At 41.6% G+C, this 27,976-nt stretch overlaps 1 protein-coding gene and 1 long non-coding RNA gene across 2 annotated transcripts in view; one reads left to right on the forward strand and one right to left on the reverse strand.

Moving 5' to 3' along the window:
* LOC140273556 (uncharacterized) overlaps positions 1-24,155 on the reverse strand; it is a 52,553-nt gene extending 28,398 nt beyond the window's left edge. Inside the window, exon 1 of the long non-coding RNA XR_011908043.1 lies at positions 23,531-24,155. This is a non-coding gene — a long non-coding RNA (uncharacterized lncRNA). The remainder of the gene's footprint in view (positions 1-23,530) is intronic.
* LOC140274018 (transcription factor Sox-9-like) overlaps positions 1-27,976 on the forward strand; it is a 411,498-nt gene that overhangs the window by 72,737 nt on the left and 310,785 nt on the right. The gene's annotated exons all lie outside the window — the stretch shown is intronic.

The following is a 27,976-nucleotide window of genomic DNA, read 5'->3' on the forward strand; positions in this document are numbered from 1 at the left end:
GTTTCTTATGATCTTGGCTGTCATATGATTTTCACTTTCATGCATCGAGATGTTTTTTTTTTCTTTTTTTCTTTTCAATGATTTTGATTGAACTGTTCTCATGTGCACAAACAAAACAACAAATACATACTCCAATTGGAGTGTCTAATGCATCACAAAATAGCTAAAAGCATAGCTAAGTTAACACGCCAGGCACAGACAGGAGGCACTTGACTCTCTTTCTGCCAAATTACAGCTCAACCTGCACTTGACCCCTCTGTCACCTAGTTTGAGTGTCTGCATTTTCCACACAACTGGTTGGTTGAGGATTATCTGAACCCGACTTGAAGAACTTGGCCCTCCGCAGTTGGCAAGTGCTCACTTGTCCTGATGTCATGTGTCTAATTGCTTGTGCTGTGTGGGATGTGAGGTCTGATACATGGTACATTGTTGACTGTGTGCATAGGCTTGTGTATGTGTGTGTATGTGCATGTCATGGGGAGCCAAGCTAACACTTGCCTTCAGCAACTCACACACACACACACACACACACACACACTCACGTCTTCACCTGCCACAACCTATCATTACCACTGTCACGTAGCCGCCTCCGCAGCGGGCCTCACAAGCCCTAACAACCACCGGCACACACACCTGGAGGGCCAAACACTTAGTTCCCAGCGCTGTGCTTCGTAAACACTGCCTTTTAACAGACGCACATATATAAACTGATACACACACCTATTCAAATACTGCAGCCTCAGCTTCTACCTTGCACCTCCTCTTCCCTGTAAGGTATGTCTCACCTTTCTATCTCCCAGACCGCAAATGCTTTAGTGCTATCTAATTTATTTCCTTTGTTATCATTTCTACGCCAGTTGAGCGAAACAGCATACAACTTGCAGAGCTAGGTTGGCAGTCACTTCCATGCTGCTCCTGTGGCTAGACAAACAACAGGCCACTGTATGTTTTTAAGAGTCTACAGTTCAAAGAAACAAAATCTGAAAAGTTGAATGAAGAAACTCAACAACGAAAAGAAGCTTTCTAATACGTTTCAAGTAGAATATTATGAGTCAAGGAGTCAAATCATTTTTCTGCTTGTTTCTTCATCCATGTTTCCTTGAAAGCACACATGGTTAAAACCACTAAATATATAATTTCTCATTGGGACACTGAGAATAAAATCTGTCCTCCCACCTTCCCTGGACCACTACCAATTTGCATGTCAGGCCAACCGGTCAACTGATGATGCAATTTCCATCATCATTTCCACTCAGCTCTCACGCACCTGGACACTCTGGACTCAAATGTGAGGATTCTATTCTTAGAATTTAGTTCAGCTTTCAACATGATCATCCCCCCAGCAGCTGATACAGAAACTGGACTGTCTAGGACTGAACACCTCACTGTGCAACTGGTTGCTGGACTTCCTGACCAGAAGGCAGTCTGGGTCGGCAGCAACGCACCATCACACTGAACACAGGGGCCCCCCAAGGATGCATGCTCAGCCCCCTATTCTTCACCCTGCTGACCCACGACTGCACACAAACACACAGCAGCAACCTCTTCATCAAGTTTGCAGATGTAAACTACTGTGGTGGGGCTCATCAACAACAACGATGAGTCAAACTACAGGGACAAGGTGAGCAAACTGGCCGCGTGGTGCAGAGACAACAATCTCTCTGTTAATGTGGAGAAGACGAAGGAGATTGTTGTCGACTTCCTGAGAGCCCCCACCCATAAACCTCCACTGACCATAAACGGTGATCCTGTGGAAAGAGTGAGCAGCACCAAATTCCTGGGTGTGCACCTCACTGAGGACCTCTCTTGGAGCAGTAACACCGCATCGCTGTTCAGGAAAGCCCAGCAATGCCTCTACTTCCTCCACAGACTGAAAAGAGCCAGAGCACCAGTTCCCATCATGTACACCTTCTACCGTGGAACCACAGAGAGTATCCTGATCAGCTGCATGTGGTACTGTGGCTGCACTGCATCCTGCAGGAAGAGCTTTCAGCGCATAGTGAGAGCAGCTGAGAGGATCATCGGCACCCCTCTCCCCTGCCTTCCTCCAAGACATCTACAACACACGCCTGGCCTAGAAAGCACTCACCATTGCGGGTGAGTTTGTACTTCAGCCATCCCACATACTGCTTCTTCAGCCACCTGCCCTCCAGGAGGAGACTGAGGAGCCTCAGAGCGAGAACCAGCAGACTGAGAGACATCTTCATCCACCAGGCTATCAGGATGCTGAACTCCCTCCCAGCACTGCCCCCCCTTCCCTCTCTGCCCCCTGCCCAAACAAACTCTGGACACTGCCCCCCCCATGCACAAACCAAATGGCACCAGTCCCTTCACAAACTCTAAACAATCTTGCAAACCAAATTGCACTGTGTACAGTCAATTATTGCACACTAACTGTACATAGCTCACTGTTTATACAGTAAATTCTGTTTATACTGTTAATTCTGTTTATACTGCCATATATATACAGATTTGTCACTGCCGTTTTTTTATCTTTTAGTTTGTACATATTTTTTTAATATATATTTTTTTATCTTCCATTTCATATTTTACTTCATGTTTATTGTCGTTTTGAACCAGGGATAAGAGGGAAACACTATTTCAATTCTGTGTATGTCCTGCACATATGGCAGCATTGACAATAAAAGTTGACTTGACTTGACTCGACTTGACTTGAGAATATAATTTCATGATACACTGCTGACAACGCACACCTTAACCCACTTACCTGCCACAGACACACACACACACACACACACACACAACTTTTACAAAGGGTGTCACTGTGACAAATCAGACAAGGAAAACCTCTGACAGCCTATTGGTTAAAGGGGGCTCAGTGCAAACACACCCTTCAGTCAGGGTTCATCTGAGGAACAATAAAAGACCTGAGGAACGTGCTAACCCGACAGGAGCATTTGAAAAAGACATGAATCGGAGTAATGTTTGCCCCCATTTGTCCTTTGTCATACTACAAGGGTTGTCTTGGGCCTATGCTTGCTCTGTAGCATGTTCTATTCAGAGATGGCTTAGTTTGTAACAGGTTGCTCTGTTAGGTGTCTGAAACCTGAAACCGTCAAGCTTTGGTGGCCAACTGTGCAAATGGAGAATCCTTAACAAAACACCATGTCACACCGAAAGCAGATTACAAAGGATATCAACACATTCTCTTGCAATAACCTGGAAATGACAGACCATTCCTGAGCGATTATTTTAAGCAAGAAAAATATATATTTTTTAAAATAATGAAAATATATATTTTTTTTAAATAATATATATATTATCTGAAACTTAAAGTTTGCTTAATGATCCTGAGGAGTAGACTGAATACTTAATTTAAAGCCTTTGAGTGGTTTGAAGCTGTGCACTCTGATGCCTTCTCTCACAATGGGGAAATGAGGGTATATTGCTTAACTCAAACATCTTCTGTACATCTTTCTCTCCAATACATTGATTAAAGTCCCTTCTAGAGTAGACAACGAAGTGATCTATTGCTATACTTTGCTTGGTAGATCTTGCAGAAATCATCTCAAATCTGGTTTTGAGAAATGCAAGGCTTACTTCTTTCTTTCTGCATTAAATCTGTTCCCTTAAATGTATATATGAGTTGCTTATGTGAGTGTATGTACCGTGTGTTACAAATGACCTCATCAAACCCTTAAATACACATTCAGAAGGATCTGGGAAACATCAGAGCCGAATTTTGCCACAGAGCCCCAACAGTGTCTTCCTGCTTCATTTACATATAACAATATACACGTCCACAGCTCACTTGCAAAAACACTTAAACAAACAATTCATGGCATGCTAAACTCAATCTTTGTCAGAGCTCGAGTTTAGCACACAGATGCATGATAGTGCAGGACTTGGCACAATAGTTTTGTTGCTCAAAACAAACCCCGCTTTTAGATTTATTTCTGCTTGCTGGGGTATTACACTTTGCTAATGGTGCAGCCTCAGAATGTGACTGCTGTGAGAAATATGCAGAGTTGTCTCCAGCTCGAGAACTGGGAAAAGATCCAGCCTCAGGATATATGTGTGTGTGTGTGTGTGTGTGTTGTGTGTACATGCAGAGGGCTCAGGCATGATCAAACAAAGCACACCCAGGTACAGTATGCCATCTGCAAACCCCCCCCCCCCCCCCCCCCCCCCCCCCCCCTGCCCCCAAAAAAAGTTTACTCTCCCGCCTTCTCTGTCTCCACGAGTCTTTGCACTATATGGAGCATCAGAATGAAAGAGGCCTTGTCTAAGAGGCTAATCCTTGGGCGATTAGTCAAACGCGTCTCGATTAAAAGCCCGCAATGCTACCACGCCCCCAACCCTCAACCCCCTCGGTGGAAATGGAAGCCCACAGGTGTCCCTACAATGCATGTCTCATTGGGAGAAAAATGGCTTGCGGGAGGTGGGTCAGAGCTGACTTTCACATGAGACAGAGGAGAAGAATGAGGCAGGAGCAAGACCCAAGCAATATCTCACAAAAAGCTTGACAGGGGTAGCAGAAAGGCTGCACAGCATCCCGTCCCTGCAGTTTTATTTAGCCGCTTTAGATTCTATTTTTCGTGTATAGTCATTTATACGCAAAGTGGACGTTTTCTTTGTAGAAAATGTAAGAGCAACAGAACTCAGTATCAGGGAAAATGAGCCAAAGGAAGACATACTGTATATTTTTGAAAGATTATCCCTTCATCAGAGAGTGTTCTCTGTAAACAATCATTTCGAATTGAAAGGATTGAGAGAAAAGACTAGGTATTTTACCTAATCAGCCTCATACACCCTTTCCATCAACATAAATACCTCAACCCAAGGGTATTCCCATGCCCAAGCATGTCCTGACTGACAGATTATGAGTGATGGCACTGAACACAATCTTAATACTTAGAAGAAGCTTCGCTGGAAACACAGGCACTGGCAAAGACCTAATACAAGTCAATGAGACATTTAAATAATTTAAAGGAGAATCAGAAGAAACATTTTTCGACAGGTAAATGTGACATCATCAAAACACTATTATTATTACACTTTCGACAAGGATATTTTTCTCCTGCTTCACTAATACTATCAACAAAAACAATCAGTTTATGTGATTACCGTTGAGCTATGTATAATTAACAGAGACTTAGTTCCTTCATTGTCATTGTGAGTTTAAGCCATTTTTCTTAATCTGCTCCTAGTTAACCCGTGGCAGCAGGAAATGACCTGTGGGCCTGGGGACAGACTACTGTACTTCCCCAATCACATCCATCGTGTGCCTAACCTTGACTGAAAGCTTAAAAAGGGAGGGGGTGTATCTCCAGAGTCCAGACACAGAGAAGAATCACTTACCACTTCCCCCAAGAGACCCCTGTGGATTTACACAGAGAGGGGATTCAAAAAAACAATGGCAAGAAGGAGGGGCTAAATATTTCCTGAGATCACATGTTGTTAGGAAGACCACATCACTTGCCAAGCAGGCAGGCAGACCGGCTGCATGTGAAGGTCCACAGGGTGAGAACACACATGGTTTCAGTTTATCTCTGTGTAGAACTTGGAGGAAAGAAGGGGCCTGGTAGCAGGAACCCTCCAATTCTCACTTCCTGCTTCTGCTGGAAACCTGATCTGTTGGTCTGCCGTCCCCATCAACACAGGGTGTAGTGTTCACCCGGCAGTTGAGGGGATGGCATGTCAATGCACGGGGTAACACATCACACAAAATCAGCCTGTCAGCACCCTGAAATCCAGGCTGGTGTTTCCCTAATGAGATGGTGGGGACGCAGCAGAAACAATCCCATGCAATCATGCTGTCAATCCTCCTGTGCTGTGGCGGCAGGTTAGGTGACATTTCTTCATTTCTACAGGAAGTATTTTTCAAACAGAGTGGCGGATAATTAAATGACATCAAGCTGAGTGGAATGGACAAAAGGAGAGAAGTGACTTCCTCCTGTTTTTGCACATAAACATTTTCTGCTAGTGTGACAGACTGCCTATATATGGGTGATGTATGGAGAGAGGCAATAATTATAGGTTTGTACAACTCGCTTAATTACCTTTACCATTTGAAAGATCAACATTACTTAAACTGCTCCTGGATGAAACTTTTCTTGCTGACCTCACTGTCCCTCCTTGAGAGCGGAAGATGAGTCACCTGGGAAAACCACAGGTTACATTTGGCCAAGTAAACACACAATGCATATAAAACTACAGCAAAAGGACCTACATGGAGGCGCCATTGACCCTAGTTTGAACTAGTTGTTTACATGTCTAGTGTGGAAGAACTTATGCCGCAAGCAGCATCAACTGCAGATTGCAACCAACTGAGTAACCTCAAAAGTTTAAGAAAAACATGAAAGGAGCACTCTAGCGCCACAGTTTGATTTGCCCCTTACGGCCACAAGTTGAAAAATGTCATTGGACATGGCAGAAGGATGGGGAAATGATCTGTAGCATCTTTGGATATAAATTGCCAGCTCTAAATGTAAAGGTTTCATTACATAGTTATGCTGTATTATGCTGACAATAGATCTCCTTAAATTTGGCACACTTACTTTAAAATACTATGTGATAAAAGGGTTTATCACAGGGAAATACTGCACACATTGTGTAATAATAAAATCCCTTTTAGTAATGACAATAGATTTATGGAGCTGTGTGTGTGCCATGTGTGTTGGCCTAAACTCCATTGTTTATGCTCTACTGTGTCTGGGCCAGCAGGACCTTTGACTGAATTCTTGCCCCAGCATGCAGAAAGTTTTAACAGTGTTGTTGCAGGAGGGGGAATGATTACATTATAAAAAGTACAGGGCACCATATGTCCAAGTGAGGGGCTAAGCCGCACAATGACACAAAGCAATATCCAGCAGGCCTTCAGTAGCACTTCTGCTTCTCACAAGCTGACGCAGCCTCACTGTGGCTTTGTGCAGTCTGCTCACCTAGAGTTATTTTCCCTAGCTGGTGAAAAAAGGGGTTAGAAAGTCATCAAGTAAGAGGGATTTAAGTCTCAGCAAGTGTCCAGCCATCCCTTCTGATCTTGTAACCTTACTTAAAGTTACTTTTATTAATGCCCACATTCCTCCTGTGATTAACCTCCTTGTCTTGAAGATGTGCCTGATAGTGATGACACTATGCTCATATGCTCCACTCGCAAAATGAGGTACTGTGGGATAAGTACTGGGAGAAAAGAGCACATTCAGTTCTGGTCTTGGCAGAGATGACTGTCAAGTTTATGCACATGAGCCAACACTCATCAGAGTGAACCTTTGCACCGAAGTTCATCCTGGTGTAGCGAGTCCATTACCTAGATCAGGACCTCAAACTCTTTCCTCCACATCTCCCTTTCCCCTCTTTCTGTACTCTCCTTGTGCCCCATAACAAGACAGAGCATGTTCACTGTAAACCTCTCGGGGGGGTGAAAGGGATTGGGAGATTAAATTTATTTTGAATTCCTTCCCCTTAATGTGGCAATTACCCCCACCTTTCCCTCTCCTCATCCTCTCTCCTCCCTGAGTAGCACAGCGTAGACTCTGTTCCAAAGCACATCTCATTTATGTTTTGTACACAGAAAGCATTTCTTTCACCCCCAGCTGAATCTCAAACTTCATATACAAAAAAAGGCATGCCTCTCATTCAATTTAAGTTGGATTATATGTACGTGTACAGCTGAGGCTTGTGTGTAAAGTTTGAATTCCTTGGTTTAAGAGTGGCAAGAAAAATATTATGACTATTTGTCAGCATCAGTTCTAGCCCTGTGTGCCTTTAGAATAGCAAAGCCAGAACATGGAACAACTGACTTTGAAAAAAGGGCCATTTGAGGGTCGAGGAAATTTGTCAATCTTTATCTGAAAGTGAGCATGGCTTACATGTAAAGGTTTACCTTAAAAAAATAGTTGTGGCAGCTTACAGCTGATAGAACAGAACCTCTACAGTTAACCGAGTCTTGTGAAACACATTTCCCTGAATCACACAAAAGCAAATGGCCTTAAGCTTTAAAACCATAAATCTAAGGATTATTATAGCGGAGCATTTTGCAGAGTCATAATCCTGGTCATTTCTGTCTAATCTTAGTAAGCAGATCAAAAACCGAGTGTATGTGTGCGTTTGCTGTGCACAACTTTCCCATGTTTTTTTTTCTGCATCCATGCCAAAGTACAGGAATGCTAAGGCCAATGCAATGCAATGCTACAGTTGCAAAAGTGTCTGATCATGACGTCTAAAATTCTCTGACTGAAACCAGTTGTGCAACAAAGTGAGCTGGGATGTGAAATTCCTCGACTGAGACCTTGTTCCAGTATTCAAAGGTTTGTGTCTAACCTCTCAGAGGCGACAAAGACTGTCGTTTAGGAAATTAATTCCACCAAAAAGCTCAATTTCCTTCTTTTCTCTGCTTGGAGGGCCAGTCACAACCCCCCTTTTCACTGCATTTTCACACATTCCATGCATCCAAAATGGTCTCGTTTTCTATCAGCTAAGCCTCTTAATTGACCGCTCTATGCAGTGAGGGATTAGCTGATAAGAGGGGGTAAAGAAAGCGAGGGAAAGCAAAACACAAAGAGGAAGTAAACGGTCAGTTGGGGGTGGCAAGACACCAAAGGATTACCCCAGTCATCTGTTCTGTGATAAAAATACATCTTCAGATGTGTGGGAAGTAGAAGGAATGACTTTGAGAGGTGTCCAAGAAAAACGTACGCTATCAAGCACTTCGGAGGCACCCTCTCTCTATGAGAGAACAGAGGAAGGCCCCTGCAGCGAGGATCCAGTATTTCCTCCACCAGTAGCTACAGCTGAGACATTCTCAGCCGTTTGAGCTAAAAACCTCAAACTCTTTGAATAGACCTGTCTTTAATGATCCCCACAATACTTGCCCTACATCTCTTATGTTATCTGCTTCTTTGTATTACCCAGCTGCCGAGGGGTACGTATTGCGTCATGGCATTGTCCCTTAATGCTCTAATCGGTTCTTTCTTTTATTCGCGGAGTTGCTATGACCTATAAATTTCAGTAAAAGCAAGAAAAGTGAGGTTGTAAAAGGTTGCATGCTGTTGTGAGATCTCCAGCCTTTTGAGCAAAGCTGTAGAGTGACTAAAGCAAGTACAACAGGGACTGATATAGTCTTTAGCCTGCAAATACACACACACACACACAGTCTCACACACAGTAAGATGGTGCCAGCTGTACCACTAACTTAGGTGGAGACCAAGTATCAAGCCAGCACAGGCCTTTATAATCATGCTAGATTTATAGGTGTGGTGCCTTGCCTTCTATATTTAATTACAGATTTTTACAATGATAGCATGTTAAGTGAAATGTAATACAAGAGCGTTAGAACTATTGCTCTGACCCAGACATAGCAGCACACGATGCCTTACCTTTTAATTTCACCATATAAGGTTTCAGCAGAAAAGGCTGATATGCTTCCTGCTCAGAGGTGAACAGGTAACGCCACTCACAGAAAAGCAGACAGGAGAGAGTTTCAGTCCTCTCAATCTGCCTCTCGTTTTCAGGTTTATCCCTCCGTTCTGTCTCCTCCCTCACCCCATTCCTGAAAGGTGCACATTTGTATTATCTTCTATTTTACAAACAAAGAAGCCATTGAGCGGCATGTCTTCTCACATTATCTAATTAGGTTAAAACAAATAGAAAAAAGCAACTCTCACTCCAGGGAAATTCCACCTGGAGATGACAGGGGCGGCAGTGCAGTGGGAGGGGATTGGTGGGGGCGATGCAGCAAGGGAGGAGGGGGAGGAAAGCCGAGCTTCATCTCTTTTTGACAGATTGGTACAGACATGAGAAACTTTACACGCTGTTTATTTGACCATGCTTTCCATGTGCACATATCACGTTAAAAACCACAAACGTCGGGAGAGGAGTCAGAAGAAAGGGCTCCTTCCTTCCCTCAACATCAGCCGAGCTATTCAGACTGATTTATGCAGCACAAAGGTCGCAGCGAGGAGGGACAAGCATAGACTTTCATGTTCCATACACCAACTCTGTCTGTTGTGAAGACAAACACGCACAAACAAGCACATGGTCATATGCACACACACGTTTTATATAGCTACTCAAGCACATCTGTCAGTAGTCGCTATAATCTACAATCTGACACCTGGTGATCAGCAAACAATTACAAAGCCATCAAACAAGCAAATACTGGTGGTGTTGAAACCACAAGAAAAAGATCATAAGGTGAAACTTGAAATGACAAAAAAAACATATTCTAGTACAAACTTGTAAAATGAATAATATTACAAATAGAAAAGAAGCCCGGGCTGTATGTTCTTGGACAGAGGAAATGTAATGCACTTTTAAATTCTGCAATAAAATCTCAGGAATCAAAACACAATATTTGTTGGCAGAATTAAACATCACAATAAATCTAAAGTGTTGAGCTCCGAGGAATCGGAGGCTCCATGTGCCGCTCACATTTGCAAAGCAGATGTCTTGAGCATACAAAGCATACAAAGTCTGTCATTCCTCACAACAGGACAAGGGACATAAAAAATAATAAAAACCACTATGTGCTGAGCATTTAACAGTTCTGTTTTCAAACAATGACAACATGTGAGCTCTTGCAACGCACCAAACCGCGCAGTGCATGCATTAAAAATGCTGGGTTAACTCCAAGATGATCACTAAAGAAAAGTTAAGGCCACCCATGTTTGGCCGTCCCATCACATATAGCAGATCAGACTATTTATTGGACAACCTGTAAAGACCAGAGGCAAAGGCTCAGTCACATGTTTTACTGCTCTGTTTGAATAATCAGGTACAAGTAAAACAAACAGCTACAGAAAGGATGTTTAGCAAAGAGCTCAGGATCCAACTTGGGGTAATAAGTGTTCATTAGTTTTAATAGCCTGGCTCCTGAACCAAATGAAATGAAGACTAGGAGACCACATCCAGCTAACGTAAATAAACCAAAAATCTCCTCTACTGTCTGTCTTGACAAATCTCACTCACTTTCTTGAACAGCTTGCATAAGAGCAAAGTCGGACCCAAAAGATTATGCATCCTGACTGAGAAGTACAGTTTGTGCTTTGGAGTAATTATGAAAGAAATGATGTTTAGGAAATGTGTGCCTTTTGAAAAAGAGGGAGGACAACATGAAACAACCATGGAGTATTTAAAATAAAAAAAAGAAGAAAAATCAATCATACACGACAGGATACAGATATAAGACTTTAAACCCTGGCAGAAAGCATGGCACAGTCTGGGTTTTTCCACTCTTTTGACACATCACAGTGTGTTAAAACAAAATCTGTGGAACTTTGGTCAAGGATTGTTTAATCTTCAATAAAACTTTTCAAAAACATATCTCCTGCGACTCACTGTCTGTGTCTTAAGCCTGTGTTAGTCCATGGAGTAGCACCTAGCGGCACATCTTGAGTCCACCTGAGCTCGGAGAAAAGTGGTGAGGCAGGGCCAATGGTCCAGATGGCCCCCCCCCCCAGTACAAGCCTGAACATAAACATGGCTTGGGTCTGGTTGTGGAGGGAGAGACCCCGTTTATTTATGGACATGTCTGGGTCTGGGACACAATTATAGAAAGATAGATAGAGGAGATGAAGGACAAAGGAAAAGGGCGGAGGAGCCATGCCTCCAAACTTGTGGATGGCTTCCAGTATGGTCAGACAGTGTGATCTCGCCCACCTACACAGGATCTGTGTATTAGTGTGAGACTGTGTATGAGTGTGTGCAAGGTTAAAAGTGCATTCCCACATACTGTTCTTCCTTATCTCCAGATTAAGTCCAACGTTCAAGCTATAAAGTATAATACGTTTTTAAATTGGAACAAGAAAAGCAACAACTGGCTCATTTCAAGAACTAATTGAACCCTCTATGACGTCAAACATGCAACAAAAAAAGCCGATGTACCCAGAAGTATTGGCTGCCAGGCGGCAAAAGTAGAGTGAGGGTGCGAGGCCGGGGAATTCAAAGAATTTCCCTGTGTGCTTACCGGTAAAAACCAAGCCCACTGTTATGAAAATATGGCTCAGTAAGGTCTGTTTCATCTTTGCTGTGCTCTCCTTAACTATATCAGTTCAATTGAAATTTTTACAGTGGAGACTTTACAGCTTAATAGCCTGGCTACAGAAACCCAGACATCATGAGGTGTTTTTTATGGCTCTGATAGCTTCTTTATGACCTGGCCAAATGTCACTGCTTCACTATACAGCAGAAGTATAGGTGATTCTAGGGAAAATGAGCAAGAACTTTATGTTGGTTAAATAATCAGTGGGGGGTGTTTCACGTGAATCAGAAGTACCGTGGAAGTCTTTGTCACTAGTTCTGACATACAGAAAAACACGGACCCTTATAGGAGACTTTGGTTAAGATGATGCAGCGAGTTCTGCAAAAGCGGCGTTTACCCTTTCCTCAGTGAAACAAACGGTAAGCAGTCATTAATGTCACCGTAACCGTTCTTCTGCCTCGGTGCGAATACTCTCAGTTCGTCTCGCCTCATCATCGTTGCGACATTGCACAGGGCAATAAAACTAGGGTTAGGTGATTAGCATGGTGGCCTGACACAGCATGCACTCACTCACATGGTCACTGAAATAGAAACATTACACAATCACACCAAACATCTGAGCAACTTTGGCTAATTAAGACCACGCTGTTTTTTTTAATGCCTGTTCATATCTGACTCCTAAATGAATGCTGACCCTACAGCCCCCTCCAAATAATGGGAGGACAGGGGGGCAGATGAGGTAATAGGAAAAGTGCGTTGGATATTACAGTAGGAAGAAGAAAGACAAATGATTTTGTACTGCAAGGCTTTATTCACGAAAACATGTTCGAATGATACAAACTGCAGAAAATAACTTACTTTCACAAAGCTGTGCTATATATAAATCAACAAAAGCAATTTCTGTGAGCAAAGCCTTTTCGGCATAAATACTATCAAACATGCTGCCAATTGCTTTGATCCTCCTTATTCAGCAAATGAGTGAAGGGGGGGTTACAGAAAGGTAGTTTAAAAGCTCTCAATCAGTACCATGTGGAGCTTTATTGGTGCACCGTTGCCATTCCTGTTGCCTTGGCAGGCATGAAGGACACGGAGACCCAGGGGGCAGAGGGACTGGCCATCATCATTAAAGTCGATAAGCTGGCAGCTGGAAGGAGGAAAGCTTGCCATCTGCAGCCACCAGGTCCCGCACCATCTCACTCACATTTTCCAAACTGTTTCTACAATCTGCTCTCTGCCCCTCCTCTCAAACAGACTCAGCTCAGGCCAGTTGGTCTGTTGCATGGCGCCACAGTTCTGGGAGGACCAGAAAAGTCCAGTCTCACCTTAGTGTCCTTAATCTTTTTTTTTTACATATCAAGACCACCTTGCTCTCTGTCATACCTCTAAATAATAGCCTGCTTTAAGAACATGTTTAAGAACATGAATATGTTCCTTGGCATTGATACATCAACATACCTCCCTGACTTCACTAGCTCATTACATAAATCTGCAAAATGTCACTGTTGTGTTTCCGGTTTTTTTGTGTGCACACACTGTAGGTCAGAGGGTTTTGATTTCAAGTTGCAGCTTGTACAGACTTAGGGATTGACCGAGAAGGTGAACGAGCAAGTGTGTTTGTGTGTGTGTGTGTGTGACAGAGAGGGAACGAGACAGATGTGAACGAGACAGATGTCTGAAGATTCTCCGCGCAGAATTTACAGTGGAGGAGTGCCGGCTAAAAAAACTGAAGGAGGAACACACATAAACATGAGCCCAACCTCACCCAAACTCCTCACCTTACACCACACTGACAACCAAGCTCACAACAGCCATGCATCACTGCTAATCTGTTTTTTGTGGTCATTGGCTGGTGGCTGCATGCACATATAACCACGGAAACTACATTAAAAGGCAGGCTTTCTACAGCTGTTCACACACCAACACACGTGCACAACATTTAGGCTGCTGCTGACTGAAAACTACAGCACCCGTTAAGGGGAGCAGCACATGTACCAGGTTTTGTGATTGCCTGTTACCCACTGGGACATTGTGTTGCTGTGGAGGTAACCCGGTGGAAAGATGAAAGAGTGCACAAAATACACTGAGAAAGGCCTGTAAAGGAGCTGCTGCCGCTAACAGCACCCTGTTAACATCAACAGCAGGCAGCAAAGACGCACAGTAATAATAAAGTTACAGAGAAAGGCTCGCCATTTAATGCTTTACTGCACAGCTGCAAAATGTGTTTAATGTCGGAGCCACCATTCAGAGGTTCAAAATCTGAAAAATGCAGCTAATGAACAAATGTTTTCCTAAAGCTTTGCCTACCTACAAAGTGCAGAAATACAGTGAAGTCCAGCATTAATGATTAACTTGCACAGCAGACTGAGGTTTATCTGGGCCACTGACTATACAGACACACTGTACACTTAAAAACATACTACAGACTTCCTCCTCCGTATCTCTACCAAAGCTCCACCTTAACTTGCCCTAACATATTGTGTGCAATAAACAGCTTGGAGAAAAAACACATGGTTCTCTTCTGTGAGCTACTGCCTGGCTGCTCTGAACACGCCTGGTCAGGTTCTCAGCTCAGCTCACCCGCAGTAGCTGTTATCAAACGCAGTCGAAGGATTTCAGTGATTGATTATTATGAAGAGAAGAGTCATTTTGAAGAGCTTGGTAGAGATGGAAAAGATAAACGGCAAGGAGCAGTGTGGTAATCATTCGTGTGTGTTGTGGATTAGTAATTGTTAGTATGAAACAGAATTTGGATGCAACTGAAGTTGGGCAGTACAAAGACAGGAAAAAAAAAACAGGAGCAAATAATAATGATCAACCACTATGATAAGCAACCATGTTGGAATCAAATCTTGGCAATGGTAAGAAAGCAGGCAGTAGATAACAAGGTTGAGGAGGAGCAGTTAGCAGTTATGCAGAAGGCTGTGCACGCCTTTCTGTGTGCACAACCTTATAGCACTTCTAAAGGGTGGCTAAAGTCCCCTAAGTGACAAATACTGATTAGCAATAGATTATGGACAACTTGACATGGACTTGTGCCAGACCAAGAGGTGCAGCTGTACATGTAACACATGCATACTGTGCTTATGGATAAATGCATGTCAACTATACAAATAAATATCTCACTGCACATGCACACATTTGAAATATAGTGTAGATGCATGGACTGAGAGCACATACAAGGTGACTCGCCCATGATAACAACTTTTTTTTTCCCCCATGAAACTCTTTCCCTTAATCTCTAACTGGTAGAAACCTGAATAACTCCATCCTCTCCAATCGGATTTGCTATTAGAGAATACTTCAACAATATCGTGAGCAAAATGCGTGGAAACAAACTGTGTGGGAATTTAGCCAGTTGAAAAGAACTGAATCAGGAGAAGAGGTAATCAACTGTCATGTTTTAACAGTGGTTACAAAGACATAAAATCTGTCGTGGTCCAAGACATATCTGAACACAGATTATTCCTCTTGTTGAAAGTTTTTCTCTTTTTCTTTTATCCGTGAAACAATAACTATTCTAATAGAATAACACTTTGTCTTGGCCATGTAGCTGAACTGGCACTGACGCACATATACAGAACACCTGTGGGAACTGAAATCTATTAAGCAACCTGGCATTGTACTCGTGCTATTACTGTCACCCAATCAAAAGCTGCCACACCCGCTTGTTAAACCAAGTCACCTGTATCACAGTTTCATTCATTCTCTCTGAAGTTCTGAAGTGTAAAAAAAAGCTGACAAAGTGCTCAAAAGCATTAGGGTGTCTCGATAGTTTAACTATCACGATTCAATCAGCCAACAACCAGACCGGCCGTTGACGACAGCCTGTCAGTTTTGTACTGCATTTGAACTGTGAATACCAAGTTTTGAAGCAAATTACCAAACTGTTTTTAAAGCTCATTTCAAACTTTGTAAAAGATATTCACCTTATCCTGACTTATATGCAGAATTGGTCTAAAATGATGAACAGGTGACTTTGCTGGTTCAACAGCATTTCCACTTGTAAGTCTAGGAGTTGACTTTAGTGGTTTTATCTGTGTCGGTACACACAGAGGCACGCGGCCGCTTTGATCTTCAAAGGGAGATGAGTTAGAATGAGGGGCAATAAGAAGATAATAATGCCAATCTACACCCATTACTCCATAGATCACAGGGTTACCGTAACAAGCAAAGTAGAACATATTTTCATAAGGGGAGTCTATGTCTCACGTTACCACATTACCATCTAGTGGTCAAAGTGAAGATGAACCATTGTGCCACTAAATGTGTTGCAAACACAGTTTATAGATTTAATGGTAGCTGGATTTAAAATACCAACTTAAGAGTTCAAATAAGAGATAAGACATTAAACAAGCAATCAGTGGATAAACTCTCACAGAAACAAAACAGATACAAGAAGATTATGCCTAAAATTCTCAAAACATATTTCAATGCTAAGTAGTGATATTTAGATGCATGCACAACACCTACCAGATCAATTATAAATTCTATAACTGAATGTAAATGGCTGTAGGATAAAACTAAAGCTGTAGCCAATCAGGACACACACCAGGAAAAGAATGAAACCCTGCTGTAATTTTCCAAGCTGAAATCTAATAAGAAAGCCCAGTACAATCAGCATTGCAAAGTTAAAATGGTCTCCTGAAAATGTGAAGCATGTGACAAGACTGGAAAAAAAAAAGACTACAATACTTGACAGTAAAGCCTCTTTTGTGTCACACTTTGAAAAAGTCCGAGAAAGGGCAGCACAGTGATCCAGTTATTTGCACTGTTGCCTCTCAGCATGGCTCAAATCCAGCTCTGTCATTTCTGTGTGAGGTGCTGTATGGGTTTCCTCCCAAAGTCCAGACACATGCATGTAAGGTGAACTGGATATTCTAAACTGACGATAGGTATGACTGAGAGCATGTATGGTAGTTTGTCTCACTGTTGTACTTGCAATCTGTCCAAGGTGCACCCAGCTACTCACTCAAAGACAGGGCTTGGATAGGCTCCAAGCCTCTGTGACCATGAACAGCATAAAGCATTTATAGAGAATGAATGGATGGATAAATTACACAGGTAGTAAGTAACTAGAAAATGATCCAACTGGGGCCTCTAGTGGCAAACTGAAGAAAATATATTCAAAGAAAAAAAAAAAAAACTCCAACCTCCAGGATGTGGTATCTACTGTCTGATGTTTTAGTTGCAAACCCAAAGCAGTGGATCTACTTAACTTTACCGCAACACACACTTGAACAGATATTAGTTTTTCTTAACCTGGTTAAGTGTGTGTGTGTTTTATCAACCCAACAGTTTAACTGTATTAATAAAATTGACCAGTCTGAGGTGCTTTTTCCCTCTTTTAGTTCTATTGAGGATGTTTGGAAGTCTAAAGCATGCAATCACTTAATATGGTTTTTACCATAGAAATGAGTAGGTTTAAAAGAAACAAACAAAAAAAAAACATGTTGTTTCATTGTTGGATTTAATTAACTTTAGGGAAGCACTGACAGGGTTTGACCAAATTTTACAACCAATTATCCACACTTTTGAGAGATCTTTAAAATTGTTTGAGGAGTTGTACATCTTAAGTTAATATAATAATTGAATATAATTTCAGGCCCGCAAATAGATTCCTTTTTGATTCAAAGAGATGCTATTTAATGCAATAATAAACTGCCTGACCAAAAAAAAAAAAAAGTCACACGGTCTTATATTTAATTTGTCTTCCTTTAGCTTCGAACGCAGCATTTGCTGTAGCATTGTTTGCATAATTTATGTCCAGAGTTGCATTAATTTTTTGTACACTTCTTCACCGCTTTGTAAAATCTTCTTCAGCACATCCCAAAGATACTCAATGGAGTTATGGTCTTGACTCTGTGGTAGCTAATGTGTGAAATGAGGTCAGACGCTCCCTTAACAACTTTTTTTTTTTTTAATTTGAGCCTGATTAATCCTGGCATTGTCAGCTTGGAATATGCTTGTGCCGTCAGGGGGAAAAGAATGTATCTTGCAACAATCTGTTGATGGAAAAACCTGATCACTCAGCATTCAAGTAGTCACCTTGCTTTTGGGCCACAGAATGCTGCTGAACCTAGACCTGACCAACAGAAGCAAAGCTGGATCATTTGCTTGGTAAATTCAAGTTTTTTTGCAAAGCAAAATATTAATGTGACACAGGTAGTAAGTAACTAAAAAATTATCCAACTGGGGCCTCTAGTGGCATTAATAGACTTACATTAATAACAAATATTAAAGTCAATGTAAATATTGAAAAATAATTTTAATCATATTCTCAGTCATTTTACATTGGCTTTTTTTCTTTCTAGGCCTACAGCTAATTTGATATTTTTCTAATTTTTTTGTGGGAAACTCAAGCATGACTAACATTCTTCACATTCACATTTTCACTGCTGTTAACACCGACCAAAATAGATCCTCTTTGCCGCGAATAAAGTTGTACATGCAGAACACGGACAGTCAAGAGGCCACATGGAGGAATTGCAGACGAGTAACATTGGTTGTTGCATACATTGTCCACAAGAGTGCAGCAGAGGTTAAGAAATGCTTAAGATCAACTTGGGGGGGAAAAAAAGATACAACTGAAGTCTACACAACATCATAGCTATGGTTTCTCACTGTCATCATATCGTAAAAAGAAAAAAAAAAAAAGATTTTGACTGAGCTTTCAGTTATTTTAACTGCTGTGTCTGCTGATTCATGTCCCAGAGATAATGACAGCCATTCCTCCTCCATTTTTGTCAGAAGCTCACAGCCTTAAACATATGAGCATCTGCCCTTTCAATCAGAGTTTAATGTGACATGATCAATTAGTTTCCACCTCCAGAGGTATTGAACAATCAACCTTAGTTACTCTTTTTAAGGAGAAAGGATTGTGACTCAGCCTAATTTAGTCTTAAATATATATATATTTTTTTAAACTGCTAAAACTGGCTTAATCTCACTCAAAGGTGAAGGGCTAAACATGCATGTAAATAGTCTGAGGAGTTTGGTGGTCTAACGTGTCCCCAATAGGTAACACAGGAAATGTCATGCTCTTCTTCCCTATTTAAATCTCCTTTATAATCCCCACAAGTAACAAAGTTAAAGGAGGAGGAATTAAAGAGTGAACTTAATGTGGATGGCTTACTTATGTAGGTGTGACTGGCTAGAATACAGTGAGGCTGCCATGGTGATCCACATCAAATAAAGTAAAGGCCGAACGTGGTCACAGGTTCAGTGGAATGTGACATTTGTGAGGGCCAGACATAAAGAGGAATTTTCCCTCCAAAAGAGGAGCTGGGAAAAAAAACTAGTGTGCTCAGGCTGTGAAAACCACGTTTGGAATTTAAAGCATTGCAAAAAGTAGATCATTGTGCTTTGCATGCAAGGCTTGTCGAGGACAGACCTGAAGGTCCACTCCAGACAACAGAATATGTAAAACGTACATGCAGCAAAAACATGAAGAGTTACAACGAATCAAAGCCATTACAGCACATGTTGAGTCGACCCTCTGCCACAAGGTCTATGCTGAACGCATGACTGCAGCCTCCTCACCTGCATATATTCCAGTCTTAACTTCAGATCATTACATCACTCCACTTCTGCAGAGCCATAGTGTCCTTGTCGAGAGGTGGGTGGGTGGGTGTGAGAGCAGACTTCTGAGTGCAATGCTGTCTGGGCTGACAAAGATGTCCCTGTGCCGTGTGTTTTTGCTGTTTGCCCTCTGCTTTGCACACTTGCGGTGTGGGTCAAGGGCATGCTGGGTAGGAGAGGCCTGTTTTCCACCCATCCTTCTATGGTTTTATCCATCTCTGTAGCATTCAGAGTTATTGTGCTCAAACGTGAGTCTTTAGAAAGGGTAGGTTAAGCAACATTAAAGCTTACGGTAAATCTGATTTTATTATTGCAGGGAACACGGTGGATTACATAGCTCCATTGTAAGGAAGAGGAGAAAAAAAATCTGATCACCAGGTGCAAGAAGGTAGGGGGGAGCTTTATAAAAGAGGACAGGTTTTAAGTGTCAGACCCAGAGGCATAACTGAAGAACCCTCACTCATGTTCACGACTTCCTCTAAAGCTCCCTGCCACACTCTCACTGAAGCACAGACCGTCTGTCCCAGCCTCCCACTTCCTGATAACTCCCAAACCAGCATAACACCCTCCTGATCCAAATATACACACATTCACTCTCTTAAGTTGTGGTTTCCCAACAGGAAAACAGCAATCCGCTGCCATTACTCACCAGCATTTACCCCTCTTCTCACCTTCCTCATTTCCTTCAGTGTCTTTAATCCAGCATTTAAACAAAGCATCTCTCCCTCATGAGCATCATTAGAGAGGGGACCACACTGCCACAACGGTGGCAAGGAATAAACAAAACGGCTAATTAGTCTAAAGCAGTGGTCTGGTGTCAGCATTAGAAGAGTATTGCTTTGTGAGGCAATATCGCCACAATAATCAGTTTAATGAATAATAATTAAAAAACAAAACCTTGGTGGGAGATCTGGACACAGCTCTTAAAGGGATTATATCATGTGTAAAATGCCTACATTTCCCAAATTTGAGTTTCTACACAATTTGCATTTTCCCTATGAGATGTAAAAATTCCAAGCAGATGACAGAAAAGACAACTGCTCACAAAATAGTTTCTAAGTCGTGCGAATACTTAATTCTCCACTAAATGATGAAAAACCCATTTCAAAAGTTAAACTAAGAGACATCATAAATGGAGGGAAAAATCTCCAAAGCAAGGAGAAAAAAAAAAAAAAACAGTCTTGAAAAGCGTTTCCAGCTTTTCAAAACCTCTCTCCTTCTCCCTTTCACACACATATAAACACATAGGCACAAACACATACACCTCGAAACAAAGGTGCCATTTTACTCAGGAAGGGTCAGCAGTTCTCTTCATCAGACAGGGGCTTGTTCTTGGTCAGAGGCTGCTGCCCAATCTCAGGCCACCCTCCCCTGGCTCCACCGGCCCCCTCTGGCCCCCCTCCGGCACCCACCACCCCAGAGACAAGCTCCCCATTGTTCCTGCACTACTAATAAATGACAGTTCTCCTGTTTAGACAAACTTTACAGCCCATTCTAAACACACTCAAGCTGAGCGTAAATGCTGCTCTATATGCAAAGATACTCATTTCCTTTTCTTAAACAGTCTGATGTTTTTCATGGAGGTCATAAAGCTGCTGTCTGACAATTATGATGGAAAGAGAACTTTTTTTTTTTGCAGATGGGATAAAGTCATGCTGAGGGCTTATTTGATAAAAAAAAACTGAAGGTAATTAATTTACCAAACTTTTCCCTTAAGTGTTCGAAAATGGTCATTACACAGAGCCTCGGTTCACCACAAGGTCATGCTGCTCAGGCACCGTCGTCACCTTACGAGCTCGATCAAAGTCAGGGACCCGAGTCAGGCCTCGAGTTTGGACATGATAAATCACCACTCAACTTAAGCTCATAAACACACCATTAACACGCTCGACCACAGCAACTTTATCTGTTTACCTAGAGCACTAAGCTGGGGAGTATTGCTCTCTGTTTTGGCCTGTATTAGCATGCCTGAGGGCCTGATGCACATATGGATCACTGAGTGAATCCAGCTCCAACGTATGGCCAGTGAACTGTTGCATTATTGTAGGATTGAATTTTAATTTCAAGGACCAGACAACAAGGACTATATACATGTATAATTTGCAGGGACTTACAAATACCAGCTTACAAACATCATCTGCAACTTGCAGAGATCCAACAATATAGAACTTGCAATATCGGCTCGTTCTCTTCTTGGCAAGTGCAATAAAGATGAGAATACAAATCAATTCACAAAAAATGCTCGTAATCAGAAAGTTCCTCGAAAATGTTAAGTAAAATAAAACCAGAGTTTTTAAGTCTTGTCCTGGTGTGTATGTTTCTCTGCTGCGGTTCACCACAAGCATATCATATGACAGCACAGCCAGCAAACTCAGTCCTGCGAGGAAGCAAATTCCAGCTTCACCATTCTAAGCTGCGGATTCAGACATAAACACAGGTAGAGAAAGAAAATGCATTTATCGATTGTCCGTGTCTTCTTTTATGTCTATCAATGGGTGCGTGAGCATTACAAGGGAGTTTTTAAGGATCTTACACAGCGCAGGGGTGACTTGGGCTGTGCGCTGGGCAGGCAAGGTCACATCAACACACGTTCCCGCTCTGCCGTTTAAACGCCAAAAGGAGGAGGAGGAAGAAGAGGCAGAAGTTTTGAGGAGAAGAGCAAAAAAAGTCCCTGTGTTTAGTCAAAGCCTGCTCACTGACACAAAGTCTGTCTTTGTCTGCCTCCCAGGGTGCCAGATAAAGGAATTCTTGTGTGTCGGGGGCTCTGACCGAGTTTATTTGACACTTCAGCTCCTTTTGTGAAGCAAGTGTCCCACCGTCAATGCTGGCCATGAGAGTCACTTGGCATTAGACAGAGGGTCCCTCTTCAGTGGAGAAAGGGGGTCTTGTTTGGAGAAGATTTTTAATAGAAGGGGTGTGGGGTGGTGGTGAGTTTTAGGGGGTGCGTCGCCAGTGCTCAGCACTGTATGCACGCATAGAGCTGGACTCTATGCCATGTCCCAACTGTGGATGGACTTCTTTAATGCCAAGGAAGTACATGGAATTGGCAAGTGAGAGCTGAAACGAGGAGAAGGAAGGTGGAAGCTCCATCATATTAAGATGCATGAATACACACCTCCTACAACTGCAACGCCACTGTGTCACTGAACATGAGTGCTCGCAAAACAAGCAACACACACCTCTCTCACATCATCACGACTGTATAAGCTTCACCCATTCTATGATTAAATGCACTAGCAGGTCTAATTCCAGCTCTATTGAGAGTTAAATCTGAGTAGATCTGACACCTCACTCACACACACACCATGTGTCAGGTGGAGGCAACCAGAAGAAATGACAGCTGCTTCACAGGATGGGCCACCCAGAGGGCAAAGCAGTTCAAACCGATTTGCTGTCACCTGAATGGAGCCACTGTACGAGAGGTGGCAGGACAACATGCTGCTTTTTATGGACACTGTACCCACACACTGTGCATTTATATTAACTGAGCATGATCTTTGGCAGCTTGTAACAGGTTATTGCTCTGTGAGTGCGTTGTGGACACCTGGCACTGCAGGTGCATGCTGATCATTTATTAGGTGAAACTTTTAGAATTCAAGGACTGGGCAGTCTGGCATTTAAGGAAGTCATTTTTGAGGCGATTTTGAGATTGAGAGATGCCCAAAATGAATGATTGTAGAGCAATGGATCAGAATTGTTATTGTCTGAATAGGTCAACCGAAATTAGTTTTAAGGAGAGTCTGACAAGGTTTTTTTTTTTAAATGTAAAATATGCAAATCTGCACTGGCAATGAGAAGAAAGGGACATTGTTATCCAAAGCAGTTTAATGTTAGAATTTGACTGTAAAGTGCAATTTGTTAGAGATGATATAGCCCAAATGGGTGTGTTAGGGAGATAACGACAGAACCTTTGGCCAAAACTGACAATCTGGGATCTGAACCTGCATTGACTAATAATCTTTCATTCTGTAAAAAGCAACATGTCTTGGGGAATTCGTGTTTTCTACATACCTGCTGAATCAAGAGAATCACATTGATGTTATCCAAATCCCTGGACATCCGCTGAGCGCAGCTTCCAAAATATATTCCATGTTATTCTTGGTCTTAGTCTTGGTCTTGATCTTTCCATTTGGCAAACCAAAATTCCATAAAAACACATAGGATAAGGATTCCCCAAATGTGTAATATAGCAATGATCATTTCTTGTAGTGGCCACTATTGACCACGCGTGTATCCCAAGTATCCCGAGAGACTCGACTGTTTGTCAACCAACTTGTCCAACAGCAGGGCTGAGGAAGGAACAGACACCACTCTTCCCGGTCAGAATAATCCTCTGATACAGCAAACGATCCATCGGCTTCTGCCATCGTGATCAGGTTTAAGCAAAAATGATAACTTCTCCACATGTGTCAGCGCTGAAACTTTAGAGGCTATTTAATCCTTTAAATGCGTTAAAAGAATCCTTGTCTTGAGTTTTTTTTTTTTTACAAGTCAGTCAAGGTACTGACTAGAATTAATCCGATAATTAATGAAAGATGCTGATTCCTTAAAGTCCGGTGCGGTGATGGTCTCCGCTGCAGTTCCAGAATGCGTCTCTGCTGTTATGATACTCCCCCGTGAAGAGCAGCAACCTCAATGAGCCATAGTTGGAGCGGAGCAGCGTATGCTGCTCTCAGCAAACGCAGGCGCGCAAGGGATGGTGGGAAGTGTAGTTGACCACTGTTGGTGCCAAACGTGAGAATAAGGAACAGAACACAAGAGAAAAACCTTTATAGAGAAATAAGAAGAAGGACGAAAACTATCAGAAGGTACTATTGTGACAAGAAGAGCTGTAGTGTAGTATGTAATTTGCTCACAGTGCATGTTTTATTTATTTTATTTTTTAGGTTTTTGCTTGTTTACAAAAGACCAAATTTAATATATAAAAGGTTATAGGCATTATGAATAGTTTAATCTGAGATTTTATGTAACATGCAATTTCATTATCAAAGCACAATATGTTTTTCTCATTCTTCTTAATTTAGTAGCATTCTTATCATGACTTTTGTTGTCGTAGTGTAACAGTTATTATGCCAAAAAATATAAATTGCAATCTCTCATCATCTGCTGGACTGATTCCAGGTTGCGTGTGAGCCCTGTATGAGCGGTGTGTGTGAGTAATAATGATCATCTGTCGCCATGTAGAGATACAGCGATGTCAGTGCCTTGAATCACCTTCCCATGAATGAATCTCTTGTCTTTCTTACCACACTTTCATGTCCTAACTACCTCCAGGCTTGCTTGTATTTTTGGCATCATAGCTTCCCTTAAACTTAAGAATAAAACTAGAAATGGATTTCAAGGATCGGAGTGCAGATTCAAAGATTTGACATAATAAAAGAATTCAACTTCATATCTGCTGTGGACACTGAGTCGTGGTCAAGTAGAGTTAATTGATTGCCTATTTAGTGTTACCAAGGTAAAAAGTATTCATCTGTCATACACTGAAGTGTTTTAAAATAAGATACATACAGCATGTTTACTAATATAATACTAAAACCATTGTGGGTGCATTATATCCTCAATGATAACATAGGTCAGACAAGATAAAGTTGAAGAAAGTAAACTGACTTTCAGATATATATGTATATACACATACACACACACACACACACACACACACACACACACACACACATATATACATATAATTTGTTTAAGTTAAAGTTTACTGTCTTTATTTTGTAATAATAACTGTAATAATCAGTACACATACATGTGAATATTCTCAGAAACTCTATCTTACCAAACAATTTAACTCAATTCAGAATTTGAAATTTAACATTTGTACATAATTTACACACAATTTGGGCAGCTGAGATGACATCTTCACAGAAGCAGGTGAAGCTCCACTCCACCTTTTCCTTAACGCCTTTGGCTGAGCTCCAGTGCAGTCCATGAGTACCTGAATTGCACGCGATTCTGTCAATTGCAGGTACTTGGCTTTCCTGTGTGCAGGGGTTGAAAAGTTGCTGGAGGTTTGTGCACACAGCATTGCGTGACTAGAGCTGGAGATGAAAACACAAAGACATTGTTTTCAGTGATCAAACCCCCTTTATAGTAACTCAGCAGCATTCCTGTCTCGCATTCCTAAGCCACCGCTGCTGTGTGAAGGGTTTTCTTTTCCTTTTGAGAAAGAAAGAAAGAAAGAAAGAAAGAAAGAAAGAAAGAAAGAAAGAAAGAAAGAAAGAAAGAAAGAAAGAAAGAAAGAAAGAAAGAAAGAAAGAAAGAAAGAAAGAAAGAAAGAAAGAAAGAAAGAAAGAAAGAAAGAAAGAAAGTTAATAAATATTTTTATGTGGTTCACTGTGTTGATCTCGCTTCTTCCAAAAATGTTCTTACTTGCTCATTAATCAGGAATCAAGACTGAACTAAAGTATTAGAACAGTCAGTTATCTTTTCAGGGTAATTGCGGGGTAGCTGTCTTTTATCTAAAATCATGTGACGAATGCAAATAATGGAGCCAGAATTTCCCTCTGCTTTCAATCTGAACAATCAATTAGCCTCACAGCAGAGCCATGTGACATGATAAGACATTATTTCCAAACATGCACATAATGCATGAGCCTGTAGGCATGCCTGTGTGTTCGCACACTTGTATCTGTAAGTGTATGTAGGTATGTGCTAATGTGCACACAAATGATTTCCAGACTGGTTTGATGATGGTAATCATATCCAGAGTACACAAAACCATTCTAAAGTGTGCTCAAACAGATGGGAGGTAAAAGAGGAATGCTTCAGAAAATCTGGGGGAAATGATCTTGAGTTAGCGCAGAGTGGCTTCAGATCATAGCAACAAGAACATTTTTAGAATACATCTACAATTAGATGACTGTAAAATTCCCAATAAATGGAAATTTACTGTGGGACGGTGGTTGTGAAACTAATATTTACAAGAAGCAATGACTTATTTTAACCGCCTTTTGACATAAAAGGAGGACAATTGAGCCTGTCATATCTCCAGTGTGTGCTCCGAGAGTGATTAAGAGTAGAGCACATTCATTACTGACCCAACTCAGACACAGAGGGGCTTCAGAGTAGAAGTTTTGTGTTGGACTGTTTGGATGTCCTATCCCCTTGTATCTCTTTGACTACCTCCAACACAAGGCTCCATTCAAACAGACTGGGAACAAATGTTTCCTTATGTGGCTCTGAGTGCACGGGCTTCAGTGACAGGATAGAGTACAAGAGCCTATGAGACCGAAAGACAGAGAGTGTGGCATTATTAAAGGCTTTACCACCAATAAGAGCATCATAAAGTATGCTGTGAAGTGCATTACGATCTAGAGCTAGAGGGATGTTTGTTAATGATGTCACAGAAAGGGTATATGAGACAACAATAAGAATTTCCCAATAAAAGCATGCAATTTTGCTGGCACAGCAGACAGCACAAGCTTGCTAGCTTACCGCACTCGATTACCCCTCCTTATTTTCACTTTCCCACTTTTCATTGGTGTTATTACCTCTACATCCGCCTGGGAATTAATTGGTAAATATCAGCCAGGAAACCTGAGGTTATGTTCCATGTTGGCAGCTGATGTAATTCTATGAAAAACCAACATGCAGAGAAATGTCCTTTCTTTGGCCTCGCTGTGGAATTGGGTAAGGTAAGCTAAAGGAGTTCAGAGAAACGTGGGGGGAGATTTCTCACGTGAAAGCTGGTAAAAAAAAATGACTTGAGCCTCTTTTAGATAATAAGCCATAATGTACCGTGCACCTCTTTTCTATAGAAGCACCCAGGATAAATAGCTAATCCTCTTGAGCTATGAGACTCATAGAGCTGGATTCCGTCCAACAACTCAGGGAGTCATATCTAGGAAAGAGAGAGAATCTTTCAAAGCAAACCATGTAATCAATGACACAAGCCCCCTCCAACTGCATATTCTATTCATGCAAACCATAAACATTTTGGTTAATTAACTTCCTTCATTCCTTGCCATCTCCTTTTATCTCTTTCCCTCTTCAGGTCTTTCTCCTCTCATTCTGCATTGAGAAGTCAAATTGTAACTATCTAATGTTTATTCAAACATGTTTTCTCACTTAAGGGGAAATTAATTAACTTTTGGCCCTGACTAGATGTACAATAACACTGACATGCATGACTCATTCCCTCTTCATCTCTAATATACAATCCTACACTGGTTAAGAGGGGATAGTTCATTTGGACAAACACACCCTTCCTGGAGTGTTACAGTGTTGTCATCGTGAATTAATTTTTTTAAACCTGCAGGCTACTTCTTTTATTGGGTTTATTTGTAAAAGAATAAACCTTACTGTTCAAACATCAAATTCTGAAGTCTAATTATCTACAAAAAGGGTATGCAGCAGTGAGTGTACAGTTCTATCTATACCCAGGCATCCAAATGTTGAATGTTGTCATAAATTCAAGCTTTGTCACTCTTTGAAAGATGCATATTAGTT

This window comes from Leuresthes tenuis, unplaced genomic scaffold (assembly GCF_036924035.1).
Source record: "Leuresthes tenuis unplaced genomic scaffold, fLeuTen1.0.hap1 SCAF_17, whole genome shotgun sequence".
NCBI classification, from domain to species: domain Eukaryota; kingdom Metazoa; phylum Chordata; class Actinopteri; order Atheriniformes; family Atherinopsidae; genus Leuresthes; species Leuresthes tenuis.